Source organism: Anolis carolinensis, chromosome 1 (assembly GCF_035594765.1).
Source record: "Anolis carolinensis isolate JA03-04 chromosome 1, rAnoCar3.1.pri, whole genome shotgun sequence".
Classification (NCBI taxonomy): Eukaryota; Metazoa; Chordata; class Lepidosauria; order Squamata; family Dactyloidae; genus Anolis; species Anolis carolinensis.
Genome location: NC_085841.1, coordinates 327,059,857 through 327,085,040, shown reverse-complemented (window position 1 = coordinate 327,085,040; position 25,184 = coordinate 327,059,857). Strand labels below are relative to the sequence as shown.

Sequence of the window (25,184 nt, the reverse complement as noted above, 5' to 3'; positions counted from 1 at the left end):
GTTACATAGAACCCACGTCAGAAAGAAGGATGGTTCAGAAAGAGTTTGGGAGAATTATCTTTCAGATTTCTCCTCCCAGAACCACCCTCCCCAACCAGAAGCTGAAAAATTCTGGAAGCTGTCAAAAACCCAACTTTCCAAAGTTATTTGATGCAGCAGTTAGACTCCCACTGTTGTCAATGGATGGCTTTATAAAAAGTGGAATTTTCCTGAGGCCTGGTAAAATGTCATGGATCACAAGTACTGTGGGTGAGGTGAAAAGTTCTGAAAGGGAGATCTTCTCTCTTCACTCTCTTCTTGTTTGAAAAGTAAAAAAAAAATCTCCTGGAAATAAAACCAATAGCAGAAGTCAACATGAAGGCTCTCAGCTAAGTCACTTTCAATGTTTGACCTTAAATGCAACATCCATCCCCTTGACACTAAAATGCTTTAAAAGCCTAGAAAAGCTTTCCCTTGTCAACATATTTGGGGATTTAATTATTATATATATGGGAGATATGAGAGAAGCCTTCCCGCAGGATCGTGACACATCTGAGCGTCCGCTGAGCAACGTCTTTGCTACTTGCCTGACATGATAAATAAATAAATAAATTGTACACTGATAGACACTCAGCAAGGTGGAAGCTATCTGGGTGCCTCTAGGGAGGGAGCCCCTTACCCTGGAAGTTCTGGATGTCATTGGTTTGCAGCTTTATTGGGTTGCATCATTTCTTCTGTGTTGTAACTTTCCTGTTGACCAAACCCCTGTCACAAAAGGGAACTAAGTCTCCAGTCCAATACCAGGCTAATGGTTCACAAGCCCAGCCCTTAAAGAGCTGGTACAAGCCTCAAATATATTAATCTTCCCTGGGATGCTGCCAGTATCCTTCTGGGCCAGTATACCAGTAGTAGCAGGGGAGGAAGGAAGGCACTGGTGAAATAGGGCTGCAGAGTCTGCCTGTGATTTTTAAAAAAGGACAATTGCTAGATTGGTGTGCCAATAAAACTCCAACCACTGGTTTTGTCTGAGCTGGCATCCTGTAAGTCACTGCTTCTTAAATTGTAGCTTAATATTGGTGTTCTGAAAAATTTGGCAACAGTAAAAGTTTTCTGAACATCGCCTAGTGGCTGTTTTGAACATTTACATGATTCTGCTGTACAGTGTTTACAATGGACTCTGCAGGAGATGCTTCAGTTGCACCTCATAAAAATGAAAATCAGCCTGTTTAGCAAGCCTTGCAGATGCTGATTTATTATCAGTAAATGTTGGATTTTTACACCTACTTTATATACCTATATTCTTGGTCTGAAAAGGGTCATGAATGGAAATGTTTAAGAAGCCATGCTGTGAGGAATGCAAGCATAATTCCACCTTACGCTTTTATATATATGGTTTTGCAGAGATTGGCATTCCCGACTTTCTGCAATGATCAAGCCCACCTACTCTATCATCACCACCTACAAGATTCACTGTGTTCCTGCAATAGCCATCCCCAATGGGTATTGAAGGCAAGTGAAAAATGGAAGGGGCTGAAGAACCATTCAACTATGTTTCCATAGCCAATTGAATAGTTGCAGAATAAGTCCTGCAATTGTGGGAAAGGGCACCACATCACAGTTCCATATGAAACACTTTTGCACACTAGAGTGCATCTGCGTTGTAGAATGAATATAGTTTGACACCACTTTAACTACCACAGCTCAATCATAAGAACTGCAGTTTGGTGAGGAACCAGCTGCCTTTGGCAGAAAAGGGGAAAGCCCTTGTAAAACAAAAACTCACATGATTCCATAGCATTGAGCAATAGCAGCTAAAGTGGTATCAAACTGCATTCATTCTACAATATAACCAACTGAAACATAACTTTGCAGGATCTTGGGCTTTATGGGTTTATTCTGATTTTGGTTTGGGTACATTAAGCACAGAAATTGAATCTTTTAAAAACACTCAGACACATTTATTCTTTCTGTCTTTTTTCCTTTTTGCATATTACTTTACTCAAGTCACTTTTAATGTGACTAACTCAGCCTTGATTTAGAGTATTTTTTAAAACTTACATGTCTTGTAAATCATGAATTCACTGAATTTTAAAATACTCCAATTCAAAAGATAATCTACCCACAAAAATAATATGTTGCTTCTGCTTCTCAGCATCATCACTTGCTGACAAGTCACCGGCAGGACTGTTGACTTGAAGGTTGTGTTGCTGACCTGAAGGTTGCTGGTTTGAACCTTGGCAGAACATGGATAAGCTCCCTCTGTCAGTTCCAGCTTCCCATGCGGAGGTATGAGAGAAGCCTCCCACAAGGATGGTAAAACCTCAAAAATCCTGGTGTCCCATAGGCAACGTCCTTTCAGATGGCCAATTCTCTCACACCAGAAGTGATCTGCAGTTTCTCAAGTTGTTCCTGACAAGAAAACAAAATCATTTGTGTATATATATATATATATATATTTGTATCAAGAGATTACAGTACATTACATTTTCTCAGATAAAAAGCACCCTAACTACAAAAAAACAAAATATTATTTTGGACAATGCTTGGAGCTTGGTGAAATTGTTTCCAATTCTGGAGGAATGTCATAAAATGCCTATTTTGTAGATCTGATTCTGCTTGAATTTGCAACCACATGTGTCTGTGGGAAATAAAAATGTCTTATTCAACTAGATGAGAGTAAAAATTTGAAAAACCCTCCAAAACAAGCCCCCATAATATTTTAGGATTAGTAAATAAACATTACTTATGATGTGAATAAAGTGGGAACATTGCCAGTCATTATCTTTAAAACAACCACCACCACCACCACATTGTGTTCCCTTGTCCAAAAAACAATGCTTTACAAATAGTGCTGTTACTTATGCTGTCCTGAATTTTATGGGTAATCCCAACTAGAGTAGATAAATTAAATTAATGTGATGTATATATGTGTAGACTCAATGTTTAAAATGTTTTTAATGGATCTGCTGTGGTTGTGACTATCTGTAGGATTAAGGCCAGTGTGTTTCTTTCAAAGATCTGATTGCATGTTTTATCTTTCCATTTCCATGGGGCATAGTGAATGGAGAGATACTTCTGTTGCTGTCAAGCTCCCTGCGTGTTCTGATTTGTATCTATTTCAAATTTTAACAAGTACTTACTATCAGCTTCCTAGGATTGGAGGATCTAAAGATGGTACTGCACATGCTAGTAATCTCAACAGTGGACTTCTGCAATGCGCTATACATTGGACTAGCTCTGTATCAAGTTTGGAAATTTGAAGGAATTCAAAACATGTTAGCCAGATTGGTCACTGGTACATCTAGGCATCATCATATTACATCAATATTACAACCACTTCTACTGACTGTTAATTAGTTTCTGGTCATGGTATGAACTGTTGGTTATTGCCTTTAACACCTTATTTGGTTGATTCCATGTTACTTATGCCCCATCTATATTGCTATATAATGCAGTCTGAAACCTCATTATATGGTTAGTATAGACTCATAAAATGCAGTTTAACTGCATTGAACAGCATTATATGGCAGTGTAGACAGGGCCAGAGAGAGGGGAAGAATGGATGAGTCTTGTATATGCTCACAAATACATCTGGAAATCCTCTGGTCACATTGTCTAGTTGCTTAGATACAGTGGATCTGCTGTATCCATGGTTGTTTGATTCCAGGGCCCACTGCAGATACGAAAAAATGCAGGCGGTCATGACCCATATTATAAATGACAGTTATGTGAACATGTACACTTCAGCATGTCTGTGTTTATGATGACACCATTTATTAATTTGGGGTACAATGATCTGTATCACTGGAAATCATGTATCTGGATCTCACAGATCCAGAAGATCTGCACATTCTTGCAAACGGGAAAAGTACAGGGTAGAAGGAGATGGGAAACACTTATTGCCTAAAGTTGTACAAATGCATGAAGGGGGTTAAAGAGAAAAGATGGTTGGGAAGCATTTTTCAACCATTTTGAAATGACTGTTGGAGAAAAATAAAAACAAAGTAAGGCCTTGTAGGTACAAAAGGGTGTCTACGCACGGATTTCCACGCAGTTTTCCCTTTTACTTTGGGCACTGGACAAGTTATCTTTAACACATTGTTTGCCTTTTGGGAAATGGGCATTACACTGACTTAAAAAAGATTGGGGGGCCTCTGAGATTCTTCTGACAAACTCTTATCCTGAAATAATAATTTGATTTGTCCCCACAAGGCAAAATAGTTCAAGGTTTTTATTTTGGAAGTGCATATAAAGACACGGGTCAATTTTTGGTTGAGGTTCAGTTGGATTTGGTGGGCACTTGGCAAAAAAAACCCTTTGACATGTGCATTGCTCCAATTTATCTGTTCACAATAAAAACTCACAGCAAAATACATCTGATTGGCACATTCATGTATCACACCTTGCATAAGATAGAATTGCAGTCTCATGAATGTTAAAATCCTGTTAAAAAAGAAAAATGCTTCCTTTTCTTTTGTAGGGAATTTCCCCCATGGTCCACCCCTCTTTTTAAGTTGAGCTGCCATATTTTCTGGTCTGGATGCTTGATTCTAAAATCTTTATACACAAATTCATCTAAAACAGTGGTTCTCAACCTATGGGTCCCCACATGTTTTGTCCTTCAACTCCCAGAAATTCTAATAGCTGGTAAATTGGCTGGGATTTCTTGAAATTGTAGGCCAAAACACCTGGAGACCCACAGGTTGAGAACCACTGCCCTAAAATGTTTCTGAAGGCTCTCCTTTCCTAGGCTTCCTAAAATAAGAGATCAGTGGGCTGTGGCGCCCTCTTTTGGTTGAACACAGGCAGTAACACAACAGCATGCGTCAAATACTGTATATGCAGCCTTAAAGGGCTTTCATCACTTTTTGGACTACACTGGGGGCTGAGAGTTCCTCCCCTGTCTCCCATTGGTAGGTTTTGGAAATGGTGGAGGGGGGATCAAACTTAACTTACTAGCCCCAATGGGCTGAAAGCTTAAAGGAGATAGATATAATTCCATATTTTTCATCCAGAAAAGAGAATGACAGAAAAAAAAAATTTGGCTGTGGCATTATCAGACCTTGGGAGAGTTACTTTTTCCAGCTCCAAATGTCACAATATCCCAGTTAGTAGAGCCATGCTGCCTGGTATATGAAAGGACAGACCCACTGGCTATTCTGTCTCAGGCGTTAAGGAGATTGCAGTACAAAAGTAACACTATAGCTCCCTCTGTAAAGAGGCTAGATGTCTTTTTCCTCGCTGTCCTTCCATCAACTAGTAAAAACTTTCTGTTCCTTTTAATAAGCCTTTAGGTACTGACTGCAAGGACTTTTAATAGTTTGGATCCATAGGAGCTTCATCTGGTGAATTAGGTGAGAATGTCTTTCTTTCTCTAATAGGTGTTATTTGACATTGAGTATTTGAATTATTAAATATGTTTATTAAAATAAAACATGGTGGTACTGATGTTATGACTAAGATTAACCACTCCTATTTAAACCTTGCTCTTTTGATATCACCAAGTCTAAGAGTAAGGCACAGCCACATCATATTTCTGAGACCATTTTCTTACCATCTCCTTGCTCCATGGTCCTGACAAAGCTCCCACCCTGACAAATATTAAAAGTGGGAGTCATTAAGCTCTCTAGATGTTGTTTGACTACAACTCTCATCCTCCCCAGCTGATCATGAGGAATATTAGTTGTCATGGAACCATATCTGGAAGGCTGGATTACTTCCATGCCTGTTCTAAATCTGTTCATACCCACTAGAAAGGATCCATTGAATCATTAGAAATGCACAGAACTGTTGACTTAACTTCTAACTGATTCAGTAGATCTTCTTTAGTTGGAACCAGCAATAGTTTTAGGCAATTGATTATACTTTTTTTGTTTGCCTTCTCCGTAAAGACCCAAATAAACTCAGGCATAAAACATTGATTTATGTATTTCCAGCATATAGTTTAGGGCTCCATAGGAAGGGCTGTGCCTTCCTATATGAGACTGCTTGGCTTTAGGATCTTCAGTAGTGGGTCTTATCTCAGTTCAAGTACTGTTCAGGAGATGTCAGATGAGAACCTCCTGAATGGTTGCTTCTAGACTCTAGAATTGCTTCCCTGTGGATTGTGGGATGACTCCTCCTTTGCTTTGCTTCCATGGCCAAAGGAAATCTTTTCTGTCTTAACAGGTATTTCAGATTCAACTGTGATGGGTGTACTGTCATGTTTGTTTTTATCTTATATGCAGTTTTTTATGGTTTTAATTCTAAACAATTTAAAAATAATTCTTACATGCTTATACTGATGTATTTGCATGTATTTTGATCCACATTTCCTTCAAATGTTGTAATTCATATTTGTGGAAAAACAGGACATACATTCATTATCATCATCTCATTATCTATGTTCCCATTGTGTGTAGTGCTCGGGTTTTACAGAGGTCTCCATTCATCCATTTCTAAAAGTCAATTCATTGAGTGAAGCAATGTAGAGTCTAGTCCTCAGAATCGTTGTGTTAAAAAACTTGAAAAGCTATACCTGATATAACTTTAAGCTCTGCCGAAGGTGTGACTTAGGGCCCTTCTAGACTGCCATATATTCCAGAATATCAAGGCAGATAATCCACATCATCTGCTTTGAACTGGATTATCTGAGTCTACACTACCATATAATCCAGTTCAAAGCAGATAGTGTGGATTTTATACAGCTGTGTAGAAGAGGCCTGAGAAACAACAAATTGCGATATAAATATTGGCTGCCATCTAGGGTGGGATTTGTTAATACTCATTTATTACACTAACTGTAGTAAAAAGCTAAAAGGGCAGAAATCGGACTCCAAGTCTCATGTGCATAAAAACCATCCATTTTTTCCATGTAGTTTCTGAAGGCAGATTTTGAGTACCTAAAATGACCCTGTGGCAGGTTTTCTTGGCAAGATTTGTTCAAATTCAGTTTGCCTTTGTCTTCCCCGAGGCTGAGAGAGTGTGACTTTCCCAAGGTTATCCAGCAGGATTCCATGGCTGAGCAGAGATTTGTACCCTGGTCTCCAGAGTCATAGTCCCTTGCCCAAACAGCAACACCATGCTGTATGTCTAACAGCTTGAAAATAATAATTCTTGTTTCATGAGAATGTTAATTTGGAATCTGAACTGCAGTAAAGCTGACTTTTTCCTGGTGACATCTTAAAATCTGGTAAAGACTCATTAGCTGGTTGCCAGTTAGCATGATCCTTGATACTTGACTTCCTTTATGAAAATATTAGCCTTTATGTGTTCATAGCCACAGAAAAAGGAAGCAAATTGCAAACAAATGATTTCCAGACCACAGAGACTGGTATGGTTAAAAGAAGAAAGGTTTCATGTTTGGTGGTAAAATATGCAATAGGATGTTTTAAAAAGCGACTATGAGCTGATCCTATGGAAACAACCATGACAAATTAAAAGTTTTATACATTTACTTGGATGCTAATTCTACTGGCATAAAGATCACTGCATCCAAGCAATGTCTTGTGATGGAGGCATCATTGTATATAAATACATTACAGTGCAATAAAGTTAAACAAAGTAATGAAATTGTTTTCACAAGGCTATGGAAGAGTGCCCTTTCAAAAACTAAAACAATAGCAAGGTTATGATCTTTTGCAATATGAAAAGAATCTTTTTAAAAAACCCATAAAATAAGATGCCCATGCAACAATGTTATTGTGTAATACATATTTCCATAATTAGGCATCCTCTGGATGTATTACATTACACGTCTTGTCATCATTAGCCAGCATAACTAGCTGGCGTCTTGAGGGCACCAGGATGGAGGAAGCTGATGGTGCAATATATATCCCAATGCATAAGGGCTACATGGAGATGTATATCATGTAAGTGTTGAGCTTACTATCAGCATTTACTTTGTTTTGAAAGGGCTTATCTTTTTTTTTGCAAAATCTTTCAGAAGCAATTAATTCTTTTTATTTCCAGAAGAAACTGGTTTTGTAGAGTACTGATTAGCTGGTCAGTGTGGCTTTTATAAAGCCATCCCTTTCCTCCTTCTTAGTGTTTTACATTAACACCTTTTCTTAAGATTCTAGATGAATGTATATGTAGGCAAACAAACTGGTGTTTACATTCAAAAGCAATGAGAAGCAAACCTGAAAGCTTGCCAGAAGCATACAAGAGAAAGATCAAGATAAAAAACCCCACAGCACAACACTTTCAAAATCTTTTTGTCACACAATTAATAATCAAAAGCCTGCTGGCGGAAAGAGAGCAGAACAGACCTCCCACGGAATGGACTGTTACAGGCTGGGAGCAACCACTGGGGAGGCTCTCTCCCAGTGGCTGCCTATGATGGTAGTGGGATCAAAGCCCTCTCCAGAATATCTTAGAATTTGCACAGGCTCACAAAGGGAGTTAGAGTCTTTCAGATGTTGTGGAACCAAGCCATGTAGGGCTTTATAGGCCAGCAGCAGCATGCACCCTATAACCAGTCCCAGTCAGCAGCCTGGCTGCAGCATTTTGGACTTGCTTAGTTTCCAAACAGTTTTGGGCAGCCCCATTGTAGAGTAATCATCAATGCAGAATGCAATGAACAGCTAAATCTCAAGGCACACTAGGTTTAACTGCAATTTCACTCCTGGCTGCTGCTGAAACATGGACATCCAGGCTCAGCTCTGTCCAGAAGTATGACCAAGCTATGGATCTAAAGGTAACCCCATCCAGTACATGCTAAATCCTGATCTGCCTTATGAGTGTTTTTGAGCATATTTTTTTGTCTGGGTATTCAGTTTGTTTAGCCTCATTTAGACTCATGGTTATGACTTCTTTGGTTGAGTCTATCCATCTGCAAGGTGATTGTCCTCTTTTCCTATTGCCTTCTACTTTATCAAGTATCATTGTCTTTTGTGGTTAGTCATATTTTATCATTCTGTGTCCAAAGTATGACAGCCCAATTTTAATGATTTTGACCTCTAGGGGGAGTTCAAGTTTGATTTGCTCTAAAGGTAAAAGTTTCCCCTTGACATTAAGTCTATTCGAGTCCGACTCTGGGAGGTGGTGCTCATCTCCATTACTAAGCTGAAGAGCCAGCGTTGTCTGTAGATGCTTCCTAGGTCATATGGCCAGCATGACTTAATGGAGCACCGTTACCTTCCCACTGAAGCAGCACCTATTGATCTACTCACATTTGCATGTTTTCGAACTGCTAGGTTGGCAGAAGCTGGGGCTAACTATGAAAGCCCACCTCACCCCATAGATTCAAACCGCCAACCTTCTGATCAACAAATTCTGCAGCTTAGCAGTTTAATAAAAAAAATGCTCTAGGAGTCATTTATTTGTCTTTTTAGAAGCCCACAGTATCCATATAACTCTTCCCCAGAACCACATTTCAAATTAGTTCATATGTAAATTACTACAGTATTTCAAAATTACAAAAATGGCCTCAAATCCACCCAAACAATTCTAGAAAAGCAATGTTTTAGGAGTTACAAAGGAATGTACCTTGTTAAGCTAAAATGTATCAATGTAGTGTTGTTTTTAAAAATAGCATCATTATACTGTTGTCACCTCACAGATAACACATTAGAAGTTACATGATTACTTTTTATGTGTTGCTTCCAAACTCTGCCTATCAACGCAGGTCACCACTGCCTATGGGTATATTTAGTTGCTTTTCTAATATTGCTGCTTTCAACCAAAGTGAGAGATTCCCAACTGTACTGGTGAGTACATTATTATTAAAAATGCAATGAAACTCAGTGTGAACTCACAGAGGAAGCATTTGGGTCTGGCACAGACTGTAACAAAAATCTAATTGGACTTGGATGATGGTTGAATTTTGCCTAGTGCCTTGGAACTATAAAGCCTGGTTTCACCATTAGCGTGTGCCCTGTCATCTGGCAGTGATTAGATGCATGGCTACCTTTGGGCTGCCGTTCTTGTTGGTTCTTTCAACTAACAAGCAAATAATGATCTGGAGCATTATTCATCACCACCAAGTAAACAGGTAATTGGGCTGTAGATTTCAAAACCAGAGGTGCAAAATACATTTGAAGCTTGTCAAAAATGTGCTGTTTTTTTCCTTACCACTGGTTGCTTTTATAAGCTGCTAAACCCTACTTGCACCCCCACCTCCACCCACCTTTCCTTTCTGCTTGGTATGCTGAGAACACAGCTGAACTCATATCCATAAAATAGTGGGTTTTCTGGCTCAGACAGAACAATCAGCACTAAATCACTAATATTTTTATGCCTTTATCATTCCCTTGTGTATCACTCCTCTGGTATATACAAAATCATACTCTTTCAGTTTGGTAGACTGGAATGAATTTTTTTCCATGAAAAAGTACATAATATTGTGTTTGCGTGAGTTGATTCCAGGGAAAAGCATTGGGTTAGCTATCAATTCACAAGCATTAATCTAAGCTCAGCTTTCTTTGAGACAGCTACAGTACATACAAACAGACTACAATTTGTATAAGGAGCATGAAGCCATAGTACATCATAACATGACTTATACAAAATGTGAATTATGGCTTTCTCAGGGCTTGTTTACTAGTACAAACATACTTCTATTCCAGAAGCTGCTAATTTGAGCATTTTAATAATAAATATAAAACTTGACAACTGGTTCATTTTTATAAATGGAAGTAGCAAAATTCCCATGATTCCATGGTATTTAGCCATGGGATCTAAAGTGGTGTTAATCTGCATTACTTCTACAGTATAGATGTACCCTAGCACTACTTTCACTATCAAATGAAATGGGTTCAGTCATTCCAATGCAATGCTGAAAGTCACTTCTGGTTTTCTAAGATCTACAGAGATACTCGTAGGAACACCTCAGCAAGTGAGAGTCCAAATGTGGCAGACTAAAACCCAGAACCTCAAGCCATGTCTGATATCGACTGAGAGACTCCCTCCTGGGCACAAAGAAGATTGGCTGACTTGGGAGGTGCTGAACAGCCTGCACTCTGGCACCACAAGATGCAGAGCCAACCTTAAGAAATTGGGCGACAAAGTGGAGTCCACGACATGCGAGTGTGGGGAAGAGCAAACCACAGACCACCTATTACTGAGCCCTGTCAAATGCACAATGGAGGACATTCTTATAGCAACACCAGAGGCACTCCAAGTGTCCAGGTACTAGTCAAAGGACATTTAGTATAATGCCAAATTTTAAAACTTTGTTTGTGTTTTTAAATACATTACAACTGTACCCTCGGTTTGCTTCTGACATGATAAATAAAATTCCAATGCAATGTGTATGGGTCACCTCTAACTCTATTTTCACAATAACCCTGAGTGGTATTTTAAGCTCAAAGGGAGTGACTGACTCAAGATCCTTCAATGAACTTCATGACTGATTAGGATTTGAATATGGATCTCTGCAGTCCTATCATGCTAGATGTTATTTTTATGTGCATACTATCTATTTGCTAATATAGCATTTTCAAATTTAAGAATCCATAGCAAATCATATTGAAGCTTGGGCTTTCCTGTTGAAATGTGCGGCAGAGCTCTTGTAACTTTAATGGCTGGGTGGGCAAAAGAATTTCAGCATGTCAGCCATGCCTTTCTGCGCAATCATTAAAGGCACATGATCCCACAGTTCAGCTGGCAACCTTATTGCAGTTCAATCCCTCAAAGCCTGGTTAAATATAGGAGATACAGGTTATTTATTGGGGAAATCAATGGGAGTTTGATTTCAGCTGGTAAACAGACTGCTGACGCCATACCAAAAAAAAAAAAAAAGCAGGAGGTAGAGCAAGTCAGTGACATTGACTGAAATTTCCTTCTTCTAATGCTCTGAACCACTACTATCACACCAAGACTCTTGTAACTGGTACAATCTGTTGATTAAATGTCAGGATCACAAATCAGAAGGAAAAAAACTCTGCCACAAATTAAATAGGTTGTTTCGGGAAAGCGTTTTCTTGCCGCTTCCCTTAATCTAAAAGATTGAATGAATATAATAAATGCTACAACATGATTACACTTTTGAAGTACTTGGAATGCTTAAAAGTGCTAACCAATGTATTATTTTAATTATAAAAATGGGATGGATGGATAGATTAGATAGATCAACAGAAACATGGGTAATGTAGGCATTGTCTTTGGACAGAATTATTCCAACTGCTGTTTTTGGACTGCTTGCATATTGCAGATCTTTTCACACTTTTAATGATGTTTGGAACTTAGATGCTCCTCTGTTCTGCACATTTTATTGGTACACTTCACAGAAAAGCCACATAGTTATTGCGCTGGGTATTCATGAATCAATCCGTTCATGCGCAATTCAAGTTGCAGTAAAACAAGCCTGCTGCATATGTTAACAATTGTGGGCTAGATGTATAAAAGCATGACACATTGCTTGCATTGGTTTCTTAAGTATTTTTTTCCTGCTGAGTTCACCTTCAATAAAACTTCTTTTCTGTCTGAAATTCATTAAGGGCTTGTCTCTCTCCACAGATGATTTTTGAAGAAGGGAAAAGTTTCCTGCTAAATTTTTCAAAATGTCTTCTTTCAAAGGATCAATAAGGTGTATGACTAAAGCCTTTCCTGGTTTAACCCTCTGAGCATTACTCTAAGAACAAATCAAGAGATGGCTCCAGTTTTGTTTTTAGCAGATGAACATCCATCACCACATGACTTCTTAAAAATTATGAGGAAAGAATGGAGAGCCTCCCCAGAGATTCTCATATTGATCTTTCCACACTGGGACATGGGATGCAGAGAAGTTAAAGGATGAGAGAAATGAAAGAAGATTGTTGTTTTTTTGTGTGCACATCTGCACATGGCCTCTAATTCCCATGTGGTCCCCAGAGCTTAAAATGTTGTATTTCTCTGCTATATAAAGAACATGGAGTATCCTAATATCTAAAATAAATGTACAGAAATGTTTCTAGTTTTCAAAATATTCCATGGGATCAGGGATGATCAAGATGTTAAATTCATTGATTTTAAAGAATTCTAAATACGTTTATCTGGAAGTAACTTCTTTTAAGACCTAAATATCCTGAAGGCAGCAGATCCTGTCTGATCTTGGAAGCTTAGCAGAGCCAGCCCTGGTTAGCATTTGCATGGGAGACTGCCAACAAATAACAAGTGTTGTAAGCTATATATCATAACAATGAACTGGCAAAACTACCTCTGAGTATTCCTTGCCTAAGAAACACCCATGACATTAAGGAAATCGCCATAAGGTGACAGGCAACTTGAGGGAATGTATGTGCACACAAAATTCTGTAAGCTTCAATTGAATTAAAAGTCTGTGATCCTGAATATATTGTGGAAATTGCATATATTTCTCACATTTAATTCTCTAATAAATATTCATATTTTTACAGAAGGAGTTGTGACCATGAGAGGACAGAGTGGTCAAGTGACTACAACAACTCCTGAGGAAAAATTACAGTGTTTACATGGGTGCAAGGTAATAAAGTAGGGACATCATAGAGGCTGTATATTTTGGAAAATGGAAATCTCCATAATCTTTTGGAGATTTTATGATCTTTGGAAAGGCATGACCTTGTTAGAAGTCACAACTTTCTGAAAAATTATGCCATAACCTTTTGGGAAAATGACATTTATGCAAGGCAATCAGGTTTCTCAGCTGTTAAAATGATATACCAAGATATCTCTTCGAACTGTGAGGGATAAAGATATGCCAATACACAAATAGCACATATATAGCAGAGTTTCAGAAGTGTTTTTTAGTTGCCCAAAAAACATCTACTCTGCCTTAAAATATATTTGCCTTTAAATCATACTCTCAAGAGACAAGAATGAGTAGACTTCTTTAAAAGTAACATAGTTGGTTTACTCACAAACTTCATGTATTTAACATACAGGTACTTTCCATATCAATCCAGTTACAAATATATTGGTGAAGTAGTTTTTCTATGTAGATAACACAGGGCATCTTTCTTATAATCAACAGTCTAAAGTCTAAAGCAGTGGTTCTCAACCTGTGGGTTCCCAGATGTTTTGGCCTTTAACTCCCACAAATCCTAACTGTTGGTAAACTAGCTGGGAATTCTGGGAGCTGTAGGACAAAACACCTGAGGACCCACAGGTTGAGAACCACTGTTTCTACACCGAAGGTCTAATGGATTCTGTACAGCATTCTGTTTCTACTGAAGTCTCCAAGCATACTGTTTCAAAAATAGAGTCTGAGTCCTGAACAAGCCCAGATCTCATCACACAGTTTGCAGTCCCTCCCACAACAAAGAGTTAAGGAAAACTGCATACTAGTATACACATATACAATTAGTAAGCAATCTGAATTATATACATAACAAATAACTAGTGGAGGCTTTTAGAAGGTTGCTATTTCCAACAGTATAAGGTGTTAAAGAAAATTGAGACAAGCTGTTTTCATCTCTAGAAGTCCAGGATCATCCAATAAACCTAAATGGTGAGAAATTCAGGAAACCTAAGGGGAAACCATGCTTAATTAAACAAAAAGAATAACACTTCAAAATGAAAGAAAAGGATTAATATTTTGGTATTTACTCCCTCAAGATGAAGCAATGTGTCAGAACCTCGAAGCTTTGGGGATTAAGACACGCTCACAATGAAGATCACTGGAAACAAAGTCTTTATTTTCTTCTTGCCAGCATTCAAGAAAGTCAGTTCTAATTATCCTGTCTCTGTCTCTGGTATATATCTATAAACTAATCCCTGCACACCCCTGCCAGTTTGCATTCTCACAGTCTACACTTTTGATTTCAAAAACATGGCCAGATACTCTTGTTTCTATAACATTCCCCCAGTTCTTTCACATCCTCCTTCTTTGCTCCAGCACGGTCCCTCTTCATGTCAGGACGACCTGGGCAGCCTCTTCACATCGCTGTATCGGGCTTCCTGACACAATGACTCTTAGCATTTGTATCTGGCCACCAGCATGAACTATTGTCCTTGTGTCCTTCTTATGAATATTCTGTAGGCCATTGCTAATCTACAGTGTAAACAGAATTTTGGACAAGATAGGTATTTTAAAATTATGTATTCCTTCCTTTGAGCTTTTCCTAAACCTTCCATCATTTAGGTTCAATGGATGACTGAGTTCTAAACATGTAAAGATTTCTCTTTTGGTTTTCCTTAACATCTTAATGCCATAGGTTTTCAGTTCTTGTGCATCAAAACAGGGCTAGCTCTACCATTACAGTGAGCTCATGAACTGCACTGGATTCAAATCTCTAAAATGCTTCAAGAGTTAATGTGTTGTCAAATGTTTTCACTGCCAGAATCACTAGAATTAATGCTGGCTTTCCAGTGACAAAGGACTCTTGCCACACACTGGACTCTCCACAGATATATCTTTTTTTCTTTCCTTGCCTAGTTTATCCATGCCTCACAGCCTCTGAGGATGCCTGCCATAGATGTGGGTGAAACATCAGGAGAGACTACTTCTAGAACATGGCCACACAGCCCGAAAGACATACAACAACCCTCCAATCACTAGAATGTTGCGTGGTTTCCGGGCTGTATGGCTAGCAACCACAGATATAGGCAAAATGTTAGGAGAAAATGCTGCTGGACATGATCATACAGCCAGAAACCACACAAGACTCCACTTAAAAAGTTACCTTGGAACAATTTCTGAGTGGAGTCCAGTTGGTGCTCCGTGCCATCTCACCTTCCATTACATTTATGAATCTGTTTTTTAGGTGGCCACCCAAGCAAATAGGGCCCCCAGTGGCACAGTGGATTAAACCACCGAGCTGCTGATTTTGCTGATCGAGAGCTTGGCAGTTCGAATCCAGGGAGTGGAGTGAACTCCTGCTTTCAGCTCTAGCTTCTGCCAACCTAACAGTTCAGAAACATGTAAATGCGAGTATATCAATAGGTACCACTCTGGTGGGAAGGTAATGGAGGTAACGGCGGTCCATGCAGTCACGCCGACCACATGACCTTGGAGATGCCTATGGACAATGCTGGCTCTTCGGCTTAGAAATGGAGATGAGCATCAACCCCCAGATTCATACACAACTAGACTTAATGTCAGAGGAAAACCTTTACCTTTCCTTTACCCAAGCAAATATGCAGCATAATTGACTTTGGCCATGTCAGAGCACCTTGCATACAGAGAAAGGCAGGGGACACGAAGGAAGCATCTAGCTGAAGTTCTACAGTTGAAAGAAGTCTGGATTTCAACTATACTGACCTGTTCTCATTAGAGAACTAAGAGAAAATTGTCACTTATCCCAGCTGCAGAGCTGTATGGGCAGGAGTGTTGTTTTGTCAGAGTGGTGTAAGATTAGGGCCAATCTGTTTCATTTTTCTTCACAAAGTTGCTAGCATCCTTGGAGAGAGGGAGAGACCATTTTTGTTGTTGTTGTGCAACTCGGCATTATTATTTTCTAATAATCATGTATTCTTTCTGTTTGCTTACAATTATGAGTACATTTGTTTTACTCAATCAGAAGCCGCCCCCAGCACGCACACGCGCACACACACACACACACACACACACACTTTCTCTCTCAACATCATACAAAGACACATTTGCAGGAAACATATTTCAAGTCCTCTTTTTGGGTCCCAGAAAAAAACCTTCACCCTCTGCTCCAGAAAGCTTAGGGGAAATTTCTTGGTATGATCTGTTTTGCAGCGACTTGTGTTTCCACACATGGTCCTGTTTCCTTACTGACTATATTTTGCCTTTGGCTAAATCCGCCCAGTGTCTTAATCAATTAAATCTTCCATTTTTCTTTTTCAAGCCAAGTGCTCACTTTGCCACATGAAAGTCTTCAGACAGGTGTGTGAACGTGTGTTTTGTATGAATGTTTACCCATAGCATGGTAATTACGCCCTGTAGGTATGTTTGCACCATGTTTTTTTAAGACAAATGATGAACGGTACTGAAAATAGAAGAGTTTTTTCTTTAAAACACATGCAATCACACAAATTCAAACAGCCTCTAGACACTATGAATGTGAGATCAGTCCCTTTGGCCTAATGCAATTCCCTGCCTTTACTATATAACTATAGCTTCTACCTCATTTACCCTCTGGCCCTAGGAAAAAAGTATGAAATCAGAGTATTTTCTCACCTACACAGAAAACATAAATTATTAAATGGTGAAAAGAAATTCTAATCCAGACCTTCCTAATCAGAAATGTGCTTTGCTTGCTTGAATCATGTGTAATGGACTGAAATACTTATATGTAAGCCAACAAAGAACACCCTTAATGGAAAATATAGAATCATAAAAATAAAAAATGAAACATTCTTAGGCCATGTATTCTGTTGGAAATAATTATCCTGATATATTTCATTTACAAAAAGCATAAAAACCAAAAGAGAATATATTTGAACTGAACTGAAATGTTTGGATTTTGAATAGTAAACTGTGACATCTAGTGTGATAGCTGTTGTAATAAGGGTAGACGCCCAAAGTGCTGGCCCCCTTTCTGGGAAAGACTAAGGTTGGGTAAATTAAGAATCAGTCTCCTTTACCAAAGTATGCAAGAAAAAGAGGGCCCTTCCAGACAGGCCTTATATCCCAGGATCTGATCGCAGGTTTTCTGTTTAACCCAGATTATCTGGTAGTGCGGACTCATATAATCCAGTTTAAAGCAGAAAACCTGGGATCAGATCCTGGAATATAGGACCTGTCTGGAAGGGACCTGAATAACTTGGTTTTATTTGACACTCGGTTTAGCAAGGCAGTAAGAAAATGACTTAACTAAAAAACTTTACAAGTTGTATTGAAGTTTACATTGAGAAGTGATATACTTAGATTGCCTATGGCCAAACTAAGGCCCCTTCTACACTGCCATATAAAATCCAGATTATCTGCTTTGAACTGGGTTATATGGCAGTGTAGAAGGGGCCTTAGTTGGGCCATAGGCAATCTAAGTATATCACTTCTTAATGTAAACTTCAATACAACCTGTAAAGTTTTTTAGTTAAGTCATTTTCCTACTGCCTTGCTGAACCGAGTGTCAAATAAAATCCAGTTCAAAGCAGAGAATGGAGATTATCTGATTTTATAATCTGGATTATATGGCAGTGTAGAAGGGGCCTAATTTAAGTGAGATCTACACAGCCATACAATGCAATTTGAACTGCATTATATGGTCAGTGCAGATCCAGCCTTAGAGGAAAGTTTCAAGTAAAGTAGCGTTTCAGCATACTACCACTCATTATCTTGAAGAAGGAAGAAGAGATGGAAGTATTTTATGTGGCCATAGAAACATATAATAATCATAATCATAATAATGTATAGCCTGCCTCTTCTTGTGGCTTGAGGTGAGGTACAATAGAATCAAAACAGAGAGATAAAACACACGAAGACATTGAATTGCAACAAAGAATAAATGCAATAAAATAATGTCAGTGGAAATTGGTTGAATATTATTCTCAAAGGGACATTATTTGGATATAATTTCACTTGACCCATGATAGATTTTCTCTGAGTGCAATCAACAGTTAAAAAGGGCTGTTTTCATCGTAGCATTTTATAAACCCTGTTATTATTTTAAAGTGCAAATCTCAACCAAGGTAAACAGCAAACCACACAAACAAACAGATCCATAACTCTTCCGTTCCATAAATTAAGAATGTGTTTTTAAATTGTAAATGGATTTCTGCTTAATGTTGAATGATTGTATTATATATTGTTTCAATTCATTCTAAATGTATATCATAAACCATCTTGGTTTCCATTGGTTTTCATATTGTGAGAAAGGTGGGATTTAAATTACATAATTGAAACCGTCTCACATCCCTACCAGATCCCAGGATCTGAACAGGTTTCTATATGGTTTGGGTCCAGCCTATTTCTGTGACTGCGTCTCCCCCTTTGAACCTACTCGGGCCTTAAGGTCCGCCGGGGAGGCCCTTCTTAAGGTCCCACCACCCTCACAGGAGAGGTTGGTGGGGACGAGGGAGAGAGCCTCCTCGGTTGTGGCCCCCCGGCTCTGGAATGCTCTTCCCAAAGAGATCGGATTGAACCCCACTCTAATGACTTTCAGAAAACAACTAAAAACATGGATGTGGAAGCTGGCCTTTGACAATAGTTGACTATAATTTAAGTGATTGAGGCTTTTAAATTGATTCCAATATCAACTGGATTTTAATTGGTTATTAATAGGAGCTTTTTTGCCTCATATATTTTATTCCAGCAAAAATATTATATTTTGTGATGTTTTGATGTTATAGTTTAATATTTTTATGGCTGCTTTTGTTTTTGTATTATTATTTGTTGATCTATGCTCTTTTGGTTATTGTTATTACTATCTATTTTGTATTTTTGTAAGCTGCCCTGAGTCCCTTTTGGGAGAGGGAGCAGGATACAAATAAAGTCTATTATTAGTATTATTATTTTTTTTCAAATAGTCTGGGCTCAAATTCTCTAAGTCTTCACAAATCATCGTTAACTCTGTGAATTGTAACCAATAACAGCTAAGGCTGGAGCTATACTGCTATATAACCCAGATTATCAAATCAGATAATCCAGATTATATGTTTTGAACTGGATTATATGAATCTACACTGTCATACAAAAAGCAGATAATATGGGACCAGATCCTGGGATACAGGGCAATGTAGAAGTGGCCTAGATGGGGACTAGGTTATTCAGGTACCGGGATCAGAAAATCTGATGTTCCTTTTTCTGGCTGCAAAAATTAAACATTCAAATCACTTTGCCTCACAACCTCTGAGGATGCCTGCCATAGATGTGGGCGAAACGTCAGGAGAGAATACTTCTGGAACATGGCCACACAGCCCAAAAGACATACAACAACCCTGTGATCCCGGCCATGAAAGCCTTCAACAACACATTTTGCTTCAATTTAGTGACTGTCATCTTAGAGTTTGAAGTGACTGCCTGACTCTGCCTGATAGTTGCAGTAGCATTTAATAGCAGTCCTGAGCTGGCCCTTGTATTGTAGATTGAGAAGGTCCTATTTAGGGTTCATGTGGGCAAAGCAGAGCCCCCCAGGTTTGTGGGAGTGTAATTGCCATCATCAATACCTAGTGTAGCCTAGAGTGAGAAACACTGACATATGCAATCCAGCAAAACCTGGAGGACTCCAGCTTGCCTCTTGCTGATTTAAGAAGCAATGAATTGTCAGTCATTTGGTTTATTGTGTCTTTACCATCATGAAGGGCAGAGGAGGAGGTCACTGAGGTTTAGAAAATGGTCTGGGATATAACTGGCCTTGGATGTTTTATGTGTCTGTCTTTCACTGTACATGTGGCATCAGTAGACTTAGGCCCCTTCTATGCTGCCATATAATCCAAATTACCTGCTTTGAACTGGATTATATGAGTCTACACTGCCAATTAATCCAGTTCAAAGCAGATTTCATATGGCAGTGCAGAAAGTGCCTTTGAATGCTGGTAAAATATGAGTTCCCTCCCCTATTAACAAACCTCTGAGAGCACCAGCCAGTTGCTTCAGACTTTTACCTCTAGAGGGAGATAAAGGACCTTCCTTTGCCTTGTGACTGTTTGAAAAGAAGGGGAGAATTTGGAAACAAAGGGACAAACATGATTCAGGTTAGTCCAAGCAAAACTGAATACTGTTATTTATGTCCCATTTCTTTCAGGCAGAGAAACAACCGTCTGCTTAATTTTTTGCCATGGAAATGAAAGGAAGTTGGAAATGCCTAGTTTTGGCTGGATTTCTAAAATATATATTTAGAAAAAATGTACAGTAATAGAAGAGGGTGTCTTCTAACAAGTCTACTTTGTGAGATTATTAGCCTGAGTGTTAAGTAACAGCTTTAAAATTAAGTTTTAATGTTTGGTTAACCTTACCTTCCATTATTTGTAGAAACTGAATTAGGAAAATCTATACAAATAATCCAGTTTAGGAAATATAATTGGAATGAACAAAATATATTGCTTATGAAGAGAGTACATTGCATATGCTTATGTGTTTTTGAATATCTAGATGCCTTGCTCCAAAGCTTGGGAATCTTCCCTTTTTGTATTATAACTTCCAGAATATTTCAACTAGACTGTGGCCAATTGGGATTATCAATCCAAAAAGTAACATTTTGGATATTTGCTTGATCCTAGGATTCACAGTGCCAACAGTTCACAGTTATTCTAGTTCAATTGCATAAAGTATTGTTATTTTATTATTACTGTACAATTTAATGCTTTTCTTGCACTTTTCTATTTTAGTGAAAATGTCTGTGTTGGACATGCACATTTGGGTCAAACCTCTCATGGTAAATCCTATCCAGAGTAGGCCAATTGATTCAATAGTTGAATGAAGAGTAAACACATGAGTAAATTCTATTGATTCAATATTAATAGTGTAATCAGAATTGAAAATAAGCCTTAAACCTATATGTTTTATATATCATTATAGAAGATCATACTTTTGTTCAGGACCAGTGACATTTTGGACTAAGTCCAATTGCTAGTTCTCTTTAGAGTAGATCCATTGAATTAGAAGAATTTACATAAATGTTGAGCAACCATTGAGGGAAATGATTCAATAGGTCTACCAAAGTTGGGACTAGCAAATCAATTTAACCCTCTATGTTTGTGAGGAGAGGTAGATAACAAATAATAATAATAATAATAATAATAATAATAATAATAATAATAATAATAATATATTTGTACATACTTTTGTGGGCCCTTCATTTATTGGCTGATTCACATATCACATCTTGTTTGAGGGCCATGAACTGCTAAAGAAAAACAGAACAAGAACTTACTGATGACAAAACATGGGATAGGATAAAGTAGGATAATCTCTTTTGAAGTTCTGTGCACACAGAGCCTGAAATGTATTTAATCTGGATTAAGAGAGATTTGTTTAAATTGTGGTGATCCCACTGCCCAGCAACCATATTTGGATATTTTCCCATCTGGTTAGGATGGAAGATGCATGCAGACTTGCATCAAATTCAGAATTTTTATATATTTTGCAGAGATATGGAAAATGGAAATGTAAAATTCTATTTTTATAGTTTGCTGCTTTTGGAATCCAGCCAAGGTCCTCAATGTGGTGTGAATTCTGGTGCCATTCCTGTTTGCCTGACAATATATTGAGAAAATCCTCTTTGTCTTATTTTTGCTGATTTGTGGACATATATTACCATCTCCTGAGATCCTGCAGCTGTGGTTCAAATTTAGATAATGTAGAGAATTTCCATATCATATTAGAGTCCTTTTCTGTAAAGTTAATTCACTTTTTCTGCCATGAGTCTTCAAGCTCTGAACAAGCAGCAACAAATCACAGAGCGCACATGACCCTCCCAAGCCATTTTAAACAATTAAAAAATAAGTTGGAGATGGGGGATGCTGGTAGATATGGGAAGATGTAAGTAAAGAAAAAAGAACATAGAGGTGAAAAAAGAGAACAGATAGTGTGGGAGGAGAGAAGATGGAGAACTGAAGAAAACAGGGCAAGGAGATTCTCCTGATCTTTGCAAAATCTAAGTACTTTGGGGTTGTTTATTTTATTATCAATAGCATTATATTTAAATGCATATTATAGTACTATTTATAGAAGTGACCAATATCTTATGAGTGACATATGCAAAGTAAGCAGAATTGTGGATGTGGGACTATTGGACATGCTTAGCACATTAGAGTATACAATAGAATGTGTGAAAGTGCATTTCCTCTATGCATTGCCTTCACACACTGGATTGCTGTTGCGCATAGATTGCCCACCATTTGCATTGACTATTGATCCACTTACACTATGCTGATGCGGGATCTCAGCCATTATTTTATTTTATATATAACATCCTTATAGAGACAGCTCGATCTGGTAAGCCCTTTTGTTTAAGACGGGGGTTCTCAAACTGTGCTCAGTGGAGCTCTTGGGCTTCAACAGATGATAGTAAAGGGCTATGCGGTGCCATGCTGCTTCCAGCCTCCTCTTCTTTCCTCCTCCTCAGAAATGCAAGGAAATTGAAGTTTTGAGCTGCATGAAACAGCAGCAGCTGAGGGTACAGATCCTTATTGTATTGTTCTTTCTTTCCCCCTTTTTTTTGCATTGTGTGAATCATCTTTGTTACAATTTTCCAGAATCTGGTTACATTTTAACATTCCCACCACATATGTGAGTAGCATCCCTTGTTCTTTCCGCAGTGCCAGCATATTGGGCTTACCCCTTTTATCATGTATTATAATTGAGCTGGAGTCCTATACCATTTTAGTATAATTTTTTTCTATTTGTTTGTTTTTAATTATCCATTTTGATTTCCTTCATCCCCTTCATTATATCTTGTATTATTTGATTTGTAAGTGGTCCTTCTCTTTGCCATTTATTTTGTACCGTCTTATCATATAATCACTGTCCTTTACCATCAATTTGTATGTTACTCCTGTTAACCTTTCCCCCCCCCCATTCTTTTTCAAGATTTCTCCCTATTTATCATCTTTCTGTATTTTTCTTTCATATTTTCCTTGTTTAAGTTGTTTATATAGACATAATAATTTTATCCAATTCTTATCACCCGTCTTCTCTATTACTTTATCTATAGCAGTGGTTCTCAACCTGTGGGCCATAGCCCAGCAGTGAGCCACGAGAATGAAAATGTGATCTGAGAACCTCCTTCCTCTTTATTGTATTTATTTTATTTCTGCTCTTTTCTTCAGATCTGACCATTGTATTGGATAGACCACATCAACTCTAGATTATTAAATATGGTTTTCTGTGGGCGAGTAGATGGTGCTTACTGAATGGCATATGTTCTGTATCAGAAACTAGAGCTGATTTGGTCTATCCAATGCAATTTCCTGAATCAGCACCTCAAATAACCAAACCAAATCTAAAGTTGACCAAAAACCAATTTGTAACCCTTTTGGTACTAATGTTGGAGAGTGGTCCCTGATCAAAGTGTTCCCAGTCAAAGTGTTCCCTGGTTGAAGTGGGCCCTGGTCAAAAAAAAGGTTGAGAACCACTGATCTCTAGGAATTACCTAGCCATTTAAGTGGGTGATGGGGGGATAACATGGGAGTTTTATTTTATTTTTCTCTATTTTTATTATTTTATTATCATCAAATATCTGTACCTAACTGAAACAAATGTGATGAAAATGCATTAAGAAGCAACAATAATAAAAGATTTTTAAAAAGATGCGTAGATGATATCTTACTACTAATAGAAAAATAGGAATTACACTTACTGAAGAAAATCAAGGAAGATGGTGCAAAGGCTTGTTTACAGCTGAACATTAGGTGTACCTAACTACACATGATTTACAAAACTTTATAGATGATGAAGATACTGAAATAGTTCAACCCTTCCCATTTCTCATTAATCAGAGTGAAGACTGCAGTCAATAAATCCAAAGAAGGCTAGGACTTGGAAGGATACTTGAGAATGAACTAGACAAGATCCTGAAGTGTAAAAATATATCACTCAATGCTAAAGTAATCTATGTATGGTTGTGAATGCTGGAGAGTTAAGAAATCTCTTCAGAAGAAAATAATCTCATTTAAAATGTGGTTATAGAGAAGTCTTCTACAGCTGCCATGGACTGCTGAATTTGCAAGGGCTCCATGGGGTTTCCTGAAGTCAACAAGAAGGACTCATTTGGATAAAGAATGCCAAAGGCAACTTTAGATGTATATTAGTATGCATGCTGGGTTTGTTTCTCTTAGGATGCTCGGGTTATAAGTCCCTCCTCAGTGTAATTGTCGCAAAACCATCTACTCACACTTAAGGGCTCTTTCACCCGCACAATTACAGCATTACCATTCCACTTTAGCAGGAGTGCTAACTATGAGAGAAGGTAAAATGTGAGGGCATTGCAAAATGAGGGTTCTGCAAGCTTTGTGTATTTTTTTTTCAGTCCTCAAATGGTGAGCAGCAGTTGAGCATTTAGACATGCGGTTTAAACATCAAAAGGGGAGGGAACAATTGCCAAAAATATGTAAACAGAGCAAATATATGTTCTAGGAGTGAATTGTTTACAGTGTTTCACTGCAATGCTAAACATGTGGGGAATGAAGAAACAATTACAAGGAAGGAGACAGAACTCTTATTTGGGCGGAAAGAATTTATATTCCCCTCTCCCCAAAACTATGTTCCTGGGGTGCATCTACACTTTATGCAGCTTGAGGCCACATTAATTGCCCTGGCTCAATGCTATGGAATCATGGGTCCTGTAGCTAAGTGAGGCAGGAGCACTCTTTGACAGAGAAAGCTTAAAGACCTTGTAAAACGACATTGTCCATTAATAGATAGCATTCAGCTATTGTAGTTAAAGTGGTATCAAACTGCATTGATTCCACAGAGT

General features: G+C 38.2%; 1 long non-coding RNA gene across 2 annotated transcripts in view; it reads right to left on the bottom strand.

Annotated features, from left to right (window-relative positions):
- Positions 1-1,855: 1,855 nt before the first annotated feature.
- Positions 1,856-25,184, bottom strand: part of LOC134295510 (uncharacterized) — a 57,533-nt gene continuing 34,204 nt past the window's right edge. Inside the window, exons 1-2 of one of the 2 annotated variants that reach the window (XR_010002111.1) lie at positions 21,551-22,191; positions 1,856-2,388 (exon numbers count right to left, since the gene is read on the bottom strand). This is a non-coding gene — a long non-coding RNA (uncharacterized LOC134295510). Of the gene's footprint in view, positions 2,389-21,550; positions 22,192-25,184 lie in introns of those variants that run through there. The other variant, XR_010002110.1, reaches the window with a different exon arrangement.